The 12,796-nt window shown below is 44.1% G+C and overlaps 1 protein-coding gene and 1 long non-coding RNA gene across 7 annotated transcripts in view; both read left to right on the forward strand.

The window, feature by feature from the left end:
* The first annotated feature begins 43 nt into the window (after window positions 1-43).
* Window positions 44-6,071, forward strand: LOC115177317 (uncharacterized). Of its 2 annotated transcripts, XR_003872386.1 has the most exons (4): window positions 44-126; window positions 1,106-1,256; window positions 3,520-3,845; window positions 4,518-6,071. It is a non-coding gene; the product is annotated as an uncharacterized LOC115177317 (long non-coding RNA). The 2 variants fall into 2 exon arrangements; XR_003872385.1 differs by having other exon boundaries at window positions 1,106-3,845.
* An 872-nt stretch (window positions 6,072-6,943) lies between these two features.
* The window catches only part of LOC115176363 (protein tweety homolog 1), a 31,372-nt gene continuing 25,519 nt past the window's right edge, over window positions 6,944-12,796 (forward strand). For 3 of the 5 annotated variants that reach the window (XM_029736340.1, XM_029736342.1, XM_029736341.1), the window contains exon 1: window positions 6,945-7,861. The gene's annotated coding sequence lies outside the window, so the exon portion shown is untranslated. Of the gene's footprint in view, window positions 7,862-12,796 lie in introns of all 5 variants that reach the window. The other 2 variants (XM_029736339.1, XM_029736343.1) reach the window with 2 other exon arrangements.

The raw sequence follows: 12,796 nt of genomic DNA on the forward strand, positions 1-12,796 counted from the left end.
ACATAGACCTACATTTCCCACAAGCCCCCTCAGTACAAACATACCAAAGGTCAAAGTGCACATTTACGGTAGCTTCAGACAGAATCTGTGACATATCTGTTTACAAGTTAGAGGGTGTACATTCAGGTAACTAACAACAATAATGTGTCATAATGCATATATTATACAGTACTACATTATCGTTTTATTAATGTTTAACATTTTGGTTGCATTGTATAACTTGTTATCTTAACTCTTGGGTGTGTTGTAGCTACATCCTCATTAGGGAACGCTACTTCTCTCAGTTTTCCTTAGCTTAGGTAGCTACTTTAGCACAACTTACTTCTAAATATATAGCTACTATATTTACAAAATCAATTATTGCTTAATTGATTGATTTATTAACTGGTTGTGCTTTTTGCTAAGTTGGTGAGAAATAGGTTATCTACAAGTCTCTGCTAGGTAAAGCCCCGCCTTATCTCAGCTCACTGGTCACCATAGCAGCTCCCACTCGTAGCATGCGCTACAGCAGGTATATCTCACTGGTCACCCCCAAAGCCAATTCCTGCTTTGGTCGTCTTTCCTTCCAGTTCTCTGCTGCCAATGACTGGAACGAACTGCAAACATGAGTCTCCAGTTTCAGAGATATCTCCCTCACTAGCTTTAAGCACCAGCTGTCAGAGCAGCTAACAGATCCCCGCACCTGTACATAGCCCATCTGTAAACAGCCCATCTATCTATCTATCTACCTACCTCATCCCCATACTGTATTTATTTATTTATCTTGCTCCTTTGCACCCCAGTATCTCTACTTGCACATTCATCTTCTGCACATCTACCATTCCAGTGTTTAATTGCTATATTGTAATTACTTCGCCACCATGGCCTATTTATTGCCTTAACTCACTGTATATAGACTTTTTGTTTTCTTTTGTTCTACTGTATTATTGACTGTATGTTTTGTTTATTCCATGTGTAACTCTGTGTTGTTGTATGTGTCAAATTGCTATGCTTTATCTTGGCCAGGTTGCAAATGAGAACTTGTTCTCAACTAGCCTACCTGGTTAAATAAAGGTAAAAAAAAACAGAGTTAACACTTTTGTATAATAATCTTTTACACCCACAGGTTGATTGACTATGGCGTCAGAGGAGACAGGTGTGCCTTTGGACTGCTGAGAACCTGGAGGACAGGAGAGCACAGGAGCATAGAGCTACAGAGGGGCCAAAGACAGAGGTCCCAGACAGTCCCAGCCAAGATGGACCTCAGGTGACGGCAGGTAATGTTTTGTCATTCAGTTGGATTCTGTGTGCACTGCTGGTACGTGTACACATATGAGATGTAGGCCTAACTAGGGCATATACGCTTCTTTAGAGGCAGAGCAGAAATGACGGTGAAAGAGAGTGTTCATATTTTGATAATTACACAACACTGAAGTTTATCTAGGTATGGTCAAATTATGAAGGACCGTTTTTAATATCGAGGTACCTAGGAAGTTGGGTGTTCACCAGTCGAGGCTGGTGGGAGGAACTATATGAGGATGGGCTCATTGTAATCGCTTGAATGGAATACATGGAACGGAGTCAAACGTGGTTTTCATATGTGCGATGTGCTTGATACCGTTCCAGCCTTTTCAATGTGACCATCCTCCTATAGCTCCTCCCACCAGCCTCCACTGGTGTTCACCCCATCCTCATCTTCTCTAAAGGAAGTCTGGGATTGCCTGAGTAACGATATGTTCCACAGAAATTCCACACTGATTGTATCTTAAGCTACACTCGCAATAACATCTGCTAACCATGTGTATGTGACCAATAAGATTTGATTTGATTTGTGTTGTTAAGTTATAATTCTCAGAGTAAATAACTCCACGGACACCATGAAAGCTTAACCAAGTTTATTTCTTCCCAGAGGATCAATACAGCTGCATTAGACAAACATGATTCCACCAACACAAATATATATACTCCAATTTAGGCACTCCTCCTCCTCTCCAATCCTTACATCTTTTATGGTTCGACAGGAAGACGAATTGATAGGGTAATAAACCATTGTTTCTCCCTCAAGGGGATCTGACCTGACCTCAGCCCCCTTGATGCCTAATCCAAAGATCTCCACCCGTATCCCCTATAGCAACCCTGTGACTTCCTCCTGTCCACCCAACACATTCCAAAGCCATCTGACTCCTACAGATAACCATTAACTTCTGATGTAAAAACCAGTCTCTATCACTCCTCAGATACTATACTTCTGAGTATAACAATGTTCCAAGTTTAACCCAGAATCTAACAGTGTATTCATCAGACAGTATGATCTCTCTGAGATCTGCTTGTATTATTACCTGTTATTACTTTTCTATTATCTCTCTATTGTCTTTCTCTCTCCTTTGTTGATGAATTAACAACCCTGTTGTCTAGGTATTAATTGAAAGGAAAAACCAAAAACCAGCAGACACTAGGTCCTCCATGGAATGAGTTTGACACCCCTGACATAATGAGTCCTGCTTGTCCTAATCAGAAGTTGCACAACGACAGGCTCATTAAAGTGAATCTGATTTAGTCTACTTTTATCACTTATATCTGCACCAGAGCAGAAACAGGAAGAGATCAACAATTTCCATCAGCACTCAGTAACGTTAGCTGGCCCAGAATGTACTCTCATGTCCATACAGGTAGGTAGGTAGGTAGGTAGTTGTAGCCTGTAAGTGAGTTGTAGGCCTTTCTGATTTGTTGGGGAAGACTTTACTGTAGACCAGTGGGAGGTCAGCATTGAAGGGTCCTATCCTCCCAGAGTAAGTCAAAGCAACGTAGAATGCCACTTCTGGCCTGTCTGTGAATACAATTTCATGTATGTTATTTCACATTGTATGTTATTTCACATTATATGATATAGTATACACAGTAATCCTACACCTGCAAAGAAAATGTAAATGTAGCGCAGTGACTACATTTTGTGTGTTTTCTAACCTCCATTCTCTTTCTTCAGCTCCTCCACCTCTCTCACTGGCACTCAGTCTGGCCTCCTGGGCTAGAGAGACACTTCAGAGCAAATATGAACTCTTCAAAGATCTGTCATCATTAAGCCCTTTCAATACTGCCTTCCCTGTAGCTCAGTTGGTAGAGCATGGTGTTTGCAACACCAGGGTTGTGGGTTCGATTCCCACGGGGGGCCAGCACAGAAAAAATAAAAAAATAAAAATAAATAAATGTATGATATGTATGAAATTGTATGAAATGTATGCATTCACTACTGTAAGTCGCTCTGGATAAGAGCGTCTGCTAAATGACTAAAATGTCTAAAATGTACTGTACCTGAGTTCTCATTCTCACTGGCTGTCCCTGGCCTGCATGGCTGACAGTTCTGCTGCTTGGCCTGGAATTAGAAAGAACAAAAACAGAGAACATATTTTGAGAGCTGTAGATCCTTAAACTGTTAGAATGATAAATAAATACAAATTCTATATTATCTTTTCAGCTCTTTAATATTTATTTCAGGGACTGCAATAACATACAGAACAATATGCTATTTTGTTCTCCCCTCAGGATCAACCAAGAAGCCCCGCATGCGTACAGCCGATGATGTCATCTCTCGGATCCTGTGGGACCCGTCGGTGGAGCCAGCGGACTTTGTGGTGGGGTACGTGGACCGCTTGGGGTGCTGGAGCGGCCCTTCTCTGAGTTCAACTGGGACATCGACCCCTGCGATTGTGACTACTCCTCTGAGCTAGCCCTGCCCAGACACAGGATTCAGTACTTCACCCATAGAGGGTGTAGAGTCTGGGACCGCAACAACAGGACTGACAGGGTGTTTGGATCCACTGGACAGTGTCTGGTGGCCCCCTTTGGGCAGGAGGAGGAGCAAGAGCAGGGTAAGAGAGAGCGAGGAGGAAGCAAGGGCGAGGGAGGGTGGAATGTAGGGAGAGAGGGTGAGGGAAAAGAAGGCGAGAGGGTGAGGGAGGAAGGTGGGAGAGAGGGCGAGAGGGAGGAAGGTAGGGAGAGAGGTCGAGGGAGGGTGGGAGAGAGGGAGGGGAGAAAGGGAGGGAGGTAGGGAGCGAGGGCGAGGGAGGGAGGGAGGGAAGGAAGGAAGGAAGGAGAAAAGGCGAGGGAGGAGGGGAGGGAGGGAGGGTGAGGAAGGTAGGGAGAGGGAGGGTGAGGAAGGTAGGGAGAGGGAGGGAGGGTGAGGAAGGTAGGGAGAGGGAGGTAGAGAGGGCGAGGAAGGTAGGTAGAGAGGGCGAGGAAGGTAGGTAGAGAGGGCAAGGAAGGTAGGTAGAGAGGGCAAGGAAGGTAGGTAGAGAGGGCAAGGAAGGTAGGTAGAGAGGGCAAGGAAGATAGGTAGAGAGGGCAAGGAAGGTAGGTAGAGAGGGCGAGGAAGGTAGGTAGAGAGAGGAAGGGAGAGAGGGAGGGAAGGAAGGGAGGAAGGTAGGTAGGGAGTTCCACAGCTCCAGAACCTGGATTAACATATTGTTCTACTTCACTTTGCTAGTCTATAACATGTTTTTGTCATAATGTTTGGTTAACCTTCAAAATCTGCTTGTTGGCAGGGACAGGGACACAAGATGTTGAACAACAAGACCCCAAAAACGACCACCGTGAATCAAGAGAAGAACAAGATGGCGTCATCACTACAGAGGAGGGTGAAGAGTCCCTGATAAAACACGGACACTTGGAGGAAAGAAATCAGAGCAAGACAATTATTCGGATGCCTGAGTCGACCAGACCAGGCACAGGAAGTACTCCACTGAACCAACAGGAAGCAGGAAAATAATCAGAACCCTTGGAAGAGGACGTTGGGAAGGATTCCGTTTTAGTCATCATAGTATCCCAGAGAGAAAGCGAGAGCAGGGGGAGGAAGATGAGAAGGAGGAAGAATGGAAAGATTACTGGGATGGAGAGAAAGGCCCAGACCTAGCCCAGTGTCCGTCTGTGCCTGTGGAGCAGAGAACAGAGGGGTGGAGGCCATCCTTCCAAACGTAAGCCCACCCACTTCATCACCTTCCGGGCCAACACTCCCTCCATCCTCTCCTCCTTCCATCACCTTCAGGAGGAGCTCACTTTCCTCCTCCCCTCATCTGCCCCTCATTGATTGCCTCCCTCCACGTCACCCTCTGTCTCCTGGTCCTCCCCGGCCCAGCCAAGGTCACTGCCGCTGGGGAGATGCTCCAACGCTTTGCCTACCTGGACCGCAACCCCCCTGTGGCCGTCTCCTTCCCCCTGAAACTGAAGCACTTTGGTGGGAAGATTCTCTACCTGAGCCCTCAGCCTCAGCCCCACCTCCAGCAGCTAAATGCTGGCCTACAGGAGGCCTTCAGAGAGCAGGGCTGGCTGCACAGGGACTCCTTCAACCCACGCTACTATCTCACCCAAGGTGAAGGACCGGGAGGGGGCGAGGGTGTTTGAGGGGGTGGGGGAGCTGAAGGTGGGTGACTGCCTATAAATAGGCTACACCTGTGTAGCATGGGGATGACTGGGGATGGGTTTTATGAGACACTGTGATTGGTCTGTGTTTGTGTTTGGTTAGGTATGGACGTGCTATTTTACAAAGCACAGAACCCACATTTCCACACCTCACAGTCTCCATAGTTTTATATTGAAAGGTGCGATATGCAGAAATCGCTCCGCCATTTCCTGGTTGCTGAAATTCAAATAGAATGCCTAATTTCAGTTTGTGACCAAACAAGCAATCATTGCTGGTTTTGTGTAGAGAATCATTGTACTATCTAAACCGCTGTAAAATATATTTTCAATAACCAAAATATTGTATTTTCAGCTTTTTGAAGCTGGTGTACAAAACCGGAAGTAAAACACACAACAATGAAACTTAAGAATGGGAAGCATAGGAATAGCACTGTTCTTAAGTTTCATTGTTGTGTCTTTTACTTCCATCAGGGTAACTGCATCTCAACCAATCAATTCTTACTTTGCGTCTACAGACATGATTTTATAATTGCAATAAGATGAATTTAATATTAATATTTTAATATAATCCAACAGAAACCCACTGATTGCTGCTATGTTGATCATGTAAAATGTCTGCTTTTACAAAGAATTATGACATTTGGATTGCCAAGGACATTAAATATTGAACTTGTAATTTTTGTGAATGTCTGAGTGGTGATATTTCTGTGTAACAGCAGAGGGATGGAGGGAGGATAGAGGGATAGAGAGCTGGATGGACAAAGGAGAGAGAGGGATGGGGGAGAGGGAGGGATGGAGAGAGGAGCAGGAGGGATGAAAAAGGAGAGAGAGGGATGTAGAGGAGAAATAGATGGAGAGAGGGATGGAGAGTGAAGAGGGATGTATGATAAAGGAGAAAGAGGGAGGATAAGATGAAGGGCTTGAGAGAGGAAATAGAGGAGAGAGGATGGCTGCTACAGTATAGTGCTGGGACTGAATGGAGGCACGGTTAACTCTGAGTAACTCTTGCATACGTAATATAATTTTCTCTCTCTCCCCCCTTTTCCTCCTAGATACACGCACACTAGTGTGTTCTCTCTCTCTCACTCCCGTACGCTCCCTTGCTCGCATTATCTCTCTGACTCCCTTCCCCCACTCCCTTTCAGTGACACAGAAAAACGAACGCCACCCCTCCCTCTCGCTCTCTCGTTCTCCCCCATCCTCCAATGGCACACAAACACCCTGGTCTCTCATTCCACCCGCTCTCACTTTGTTTTTATTGTTTATTTGTAATCCCCCTCTTTTTCAGTCAAATCACCCACAGTCATGGAAGAGCATCTCTCATTCTCTGCTTTTTCTGATTGTTGTTGAATCATGGTGTTGATACTATTTTGCAGTCTCCACTCGAAACTGGTTTTGCAACTCTCCTCTCCCTCTATTCATCGCTCACCCTCCCTCCATCCCTCCCTCTTTCTCTCACGCTCACTCACTGCCCAGTTGACAACCCATCTTTTTTCCTATTCACAATATCTTTGTTGCACCCTCCATCCAGCCCTCCCTCCCTCCCCTTCTCTCTTGCTCTCAGTATCCATCTAAGTGGTGTGCTTATTTGCTTCTGCCTAAATATATGTTGATCTCTACCTCTCCCTCTCTCTTCCTCTCTGCACAACACAGCCAAACACTGCCCTGCCTAACCACACAGGAGATTTCTTCAACAAATATTTTGTGGATTTTTTGTGCAGAAATCTGAAATGTGACTCAAACTTGAATAATTTGACCTTTTTCTCGTTTTGTATTTTTGCATTTAGACAATCGTAGATTTTTTTTGTGATGATTTGTTGGTCATCTTTTTGCCTCCTAATCTGAGAGTGTAGAGATTGGTATGTTGTGTGTGTGTGACTGAGTGTTGATGGGGGTTTCAGTTAGAGCTGTGTCTGTATCGCCCAGCAGCATCATCATTTGTGTGAGCTGAGAGTGGACGCAGCCCTAATCCCTGTTAACAGATTCATTATCGCTGGGCACAATCGTGTCGTTGCCTTGTTGTGAAGTCGCCTGGCTGAGCGATCTGCTGCCTGCATGGGGTTCCGACATGACGATAAGGGTCCCTCTGGGGTGTCTTCTCAATCCTAATCCCTCTCTCTCCTCCCTCTCTCTCTCTCTCTCTCTCTCTCTCTCTCTCTCCTCTCTCTCTTGCGCTGAGGGCTCCTCTCTTATCCATCAACACAAGCACCTCTCCACTGTTACCAGACAACCATACAATCACAGGCGGTTTAATATTTCAAAAACAAAAACAGACCCTGTTATTTATTTACATTTTACATATTTTTGGGGTTCATGTCCCTAAACCAATATATTTCAGGATGAGTTGTTTTCCCAAGAGGATCCAGCGCTGATGGTTGGCAACGGTATACCTCAGTGAGTGTAGATATTTGACGGAACACCAGAGAAGAGCAAGAGATAGCAGAACACCCTCCCAACGCTACAGTCAAAGGTAAGAAACGGATCACTCATTCACCATGGGTGAATTGTCTGTGTATTCTACAAGATTAATGGACAGTCAAGTGAAATAGATTTTTCATGCAATGTTAGACCACTGCAGTTTATGTTCAATGATGGAAAGTGGAGAGAAGCCTGGGTTTTACATCAAATGTTTGGATTTTTACGCAATGTCTATGCATTGGCTGATGTTGCAATTAGGAAATGATTTATAAAACATTGAGGTTGAACCATGTTAGTTTGATTCACTCTGTTTTGGATTGTTTTGTAAATCTCTACTTTATCATAGTTGATAAGAGATATTTTATTTATATTAATAAAATATCACATTGTATGTCACTGAATAGTTTGCTTAGCTTCATCTTCAGTAAACCTCTCTCAAATGCTACATTCGACTTTGTGCAAGCTTCTAAATGAGATTGTATGTTATACTCTTGTTCACTCCAAAGCTCCATGTTGGATTTATTGATTCTACAAGCAGTGAGTAGCCTGCAGCTGAATGCACTCAATCTTTCATTGATTTGGGGAAATGTGTGTGTATGGTTTGGTTTAACTATCCTTGTATCCAAAATTTGGACAAGTGTGTACATTTTGCTCATCCCCACAAGTAAAAGGCTATTTTAGGCTTAGGGGTTAGGGTTACAATTAGGATAAGGGTTAGGGTTAAGGTCAGGGAAAATAGGATTTTGAATGGATTTATTTTTTCTTTGTTACCTTAACCCTTAAATGACTATTGTCATTAAATAGTACCCGCAAAACACCAGTCTCGACGTCAACAGTGAAGAGGCGACTCCGGGATGCTGGCCTTCTAGGCAGAGTTCCTCTGTCCAGGTTCTGTGTTCTTTTGCCCATCTTAATCTTTTATTGGCCATTCTGAGATATGGCTTTTTCTTTCCAACTCTGCCTAGAAGGCCAGCATCCCGGAGTCGCCTCTTCACTGTTGATGTTGAGACTGGTGTTTTGCGGGTACTATTTAATGAAGCTGCCAGTTGAGGACTTGTGAGGCGTCTGTTTCTCAAACTAGACACTCTAATGTACTTGTCCTCTTGCTCAGTTGTGCACCGGGGCCTCCCACTACCCTTTCTATTCTGGTTAAAGCTAGTTTGCGCTGTTCTGTGAAGGGAGTAGTACTCAGCATTGTACGAGATCTTCAGTTTCTTGGCAATTTCTCGCATGGAATAGCCTTCATTTCTCAGAACAAGAATAGACTGACGAGTTTCAGAAGAAAGTTATTTGTTTCTGGCCATTATGAGCATGTAATCGAACCCACAAATGCTGATGCTCCAGATACTCAACTAGTCTAAAGAAGGCCAGTTTTATTGCTTGTCTAATCAGCACAACAGTTATCAGCTGTGCTAACATAATTACAAAAGGGTTTTCTAATGATCAATTAGCTTTTTAAAATGATAAACTTGGATTAGATAACACAACGTGCCATTTGAACCAAGGAGTGATGGTTGCTGATAATGGACCTCTGTACATCTATGCAGATATTCCATAAAAAATATGCCGTTTCCAGCTACAATAGTCATTTTCAACATTAACAATGTCTACACTGTATTTCTGATCAATTTGATGTTATTTTAATGGACCAAAAAATTGCTTTTCTTTCAAAAACAAGGACATTTCTAAGTGACCCCAAACTTTTAAACGGTAGTGTAGATACATTACAGTCGTCACACTGAATGGCCATTCATGTCCCCACTGACTGATGATAACTGGGCTGTGGTGTGTATCACAGGGCCATATAACTGTCTCAAACTGCAATCATTAAGAGTGTCCTTAAGTGGTCGTTAGGGGGACCATTGGGCCTTAACGTGTGGCATGATGATTTCTTTTGCATGTCATTATTCATACCCAGTGGCCCAGAGGAAAGCTGTTGTTTGTGATGTGTAGTAATGAGAATATGTGGTGCAATACATGATAAAGGAGAAGGTGGCTTTACTGTCCAAAGAGGATTTTCTTCCCAGCTGCAAATCTTCAGTCGTCCTCATTAACCGCCTTACGAAATGGCCTCGTGGAGAAACATATTCTGGAGTCTCCCTCAATACAAATAGCTGAGTGACTGTTTCATAACAGAGCCATTCCCAGGGCTGAGTCGGTCAGCTTGGTTCAGTGCAGTGACAGATAGTTGACGTCTATTCTACTGTATTCTATCCATTTCTCCTCGGCTTTGTTGTTCCTGAGAGTCTCTTGTTGGTTTTGAAGCAGCTAGTGCACAGCACAGAAGGCTGTAGTTTGGGTTTCCTTCTTCCGTCTCCCTCTCCTCTCCCCTTCTCTCCTTGCTCCCCCTATCACGTGAGTGCAAACTCCCTGTTATTTTCCTTCAGTTATGCAATGGTAACCAGCATGATAACAAGCTGGCAGGAAGCATCACGTCAACTTGAGCCTGCCTCCCTGCCTCCCTCTGACAACTACTGCTGGACCACTGATCAGCTCAGGCTGCTCCCTCCCTGGTGCCCCCTCAACCCCTTTCTGGGTTCATGTTAGCACTAGTTCCCATTGTTGACACTACTTCTGCTTGTAGACAGACAGACAGACAGACAGACAGACAGACAGACAATTGCCAAAAATTGTTAATGTAGACTTTTCCAAGTAACATGAATTGAATTTCAATTCAAGCTATAGTCTAACCACACAACAACATTCCTATAATTCACCTAATGTGACAACATCCTCTACCACCCTCACAGCCGAATAATTCAAGGCTATAACATAAAAAATCCTGTTTGTTGATATACCATCTGAGTCTGGTCATAACAATGTGAGACTACAACAATAACACCAATCTGTTGACAGCCTCAGTGTGAGGGGATGGACGGCAGTGTGTGAAACCATTCTGCTCCCACTGTTCATAAGTGAGACAGAGTGTTGGCATTGATTTTGTTAGTGACAGTTGGGGGTTTGGAGCCATTAAGGTGAACAGGCTTATTCTAATGAGCTTGGGATTGACTGTCTGGGTTGTCTGTTTAACCCTCTCTGGGACAGGGATGCCCCAAATCCACGCACACCACACACACACACACATCTCAAACAATGACCCCAACACCTGGACTTATTATGTCCATTGAGACGTCATTGATTTGAAACGGCTGCTACAGTAAAAAGACTGGATTGATATTTCTAAAATAGATCAGATATGGTCATATGCGATTCTTGATCATATTTAGTATTGTGTAGTGCTTCTATTCAAATGTAGTGTTGTGTGCTCATACAGATGGATCATTAAAAAGGCTGAGAATTCATGTGATACAGTGCTGAATGTTCTAAACATTCAAAGACAGCAAAACCAAGATAGGAGCCTGGTGCAGAATCCAAATCTAAGAATCCCTCCCTGTTAGATGCTATCAAGTACACTATTGTGTCTTTACTCAACGTTCGTCTGTGTCTCACTGTATGTACTGCTCTACTGTACAACTCCCTGTCTCTACTCCTCAGTACAACTCCTGTCAATGGTCTAGTCTGTGCTGGTCTCATTTTATAGGCTCTCTTGAAACCCTCTTGTCTTCAACTGTAAAACCCTGGTATTCTCTTAATCTGCACAATCAGTGTCATGGCCCCCTTTTACCATCCCCCCTCATCCCCTCTTCATAGCTCTGTGATTGTAATGTAGATTGCGGTGTCTATCTGGGATAACTGGATTTCCCTTTGTATTTACCCTACTTTCTCCCCTTGGCTGGGCTTTAGGACGGGAGGGGAAGCAGTGTCTCTCAGCAGGGTGTGGTGGTGGAGTTTGGCTACGAAGACTGACCTATTCTCCCTTATTTCCCCCCCTCTCTCCTTCCCTTTGGAGGGTGGTTGTGTGAAGGCTGCTACAGTGCATCATTGTTGTAGACATACTATCTGTCATAGTATCTTCTAATTTCCAGGATGGTTGTGTTGATAGCTGGTCTGATGGCGGTTGAATCTCCCTTTTGTATTGACCCAACTCTGCCTCCATTATATAGTGCTGGTTGTGTGGTGTGGCTGAGATTGCCACTGGACCTCCCACTATCTCCCTTCCTCTGCTCCCATAGGTGGAGGAGCATGATGAAGTAGGTTGTTAGTAGAGACGACAGGGTAGTTGGTTAAGTTGATGTCCCCTGGATAAGAGAGGAATCGCGCACATCCAATCTAGGTGTGGGCAGGTCCCATTTCTATTCAGTTAGTTCAGCCAGATGAATTTCACTTCTGTACTTGAATGAATTGGAATCGAATTGACCACGACCGTGATTTAAATGTAGCTCAGAAGCTGAGCAAAAATAACTAGCAATGTCTGCTCTTGCTCTGTGGTTTCTGCTCCACAGGGTTTCACCCTGCATACCTCCTCGCTCCAGGTACAAGCCCTTAGGCATAGATCTGATCTAGGATTAGATTACCTTGACTTTCACAATTCCTTACTTTAAGCATTAGGAGAAGACCATGTAAACCTCACCTTTAGATCAGAGTCTAGGACAGGGGTGTCAAACTCATTCCACGGACAGCCTAGTTTCTGAAGGTCTTTCTTATTTCCTTTCAATTAAGACCTAGACAACATGGTGAGGGGAGTTCCTTACTAATTAATGACCTTAATTCATCAATCAAGTACAAGGGAGGAGCGAAAACCCGCAGACACTCAGAACTCTGTGGAATGAGTTTGATGTGGTCTAGGAGTAGACAATGTAAACATCACCATAGATCAGAGTCTAGGAGTAGACAATGTAAACATCACCTTAGATCAGAGTCTAGGAGTAGACAATGTAAACATTACCTTAGATCAGAGTCTAGGAGTAGACAATGTAAACATCACCATAGATCAGAGTCTAGGAGTAGACAATGTAAACATCACCTTAGATCAGAGTCTAGGAGTAGACAATGTAAACATTACCTTAGATCAGAGTCTAGGAGAAGACAATGTAAACATCACCTTAGATCAGAGTCTAGGAGAAACTTCACATTGTCCTGACCCACC

Source organism: Salmo trutta, chromosome 37 (assembly GCF_901001165.1).
Source record: "Salmo trutta chromosome 37, fSalTru1.1, whole genome shotgun sequence".
In the NCBI taxonomy this organism is placed as follows: Eukaryota; Metazoa; Chordata; class Actinopteri; order Salmoniformes; family Salmonidae; genus Salmo; species Salmo trutta.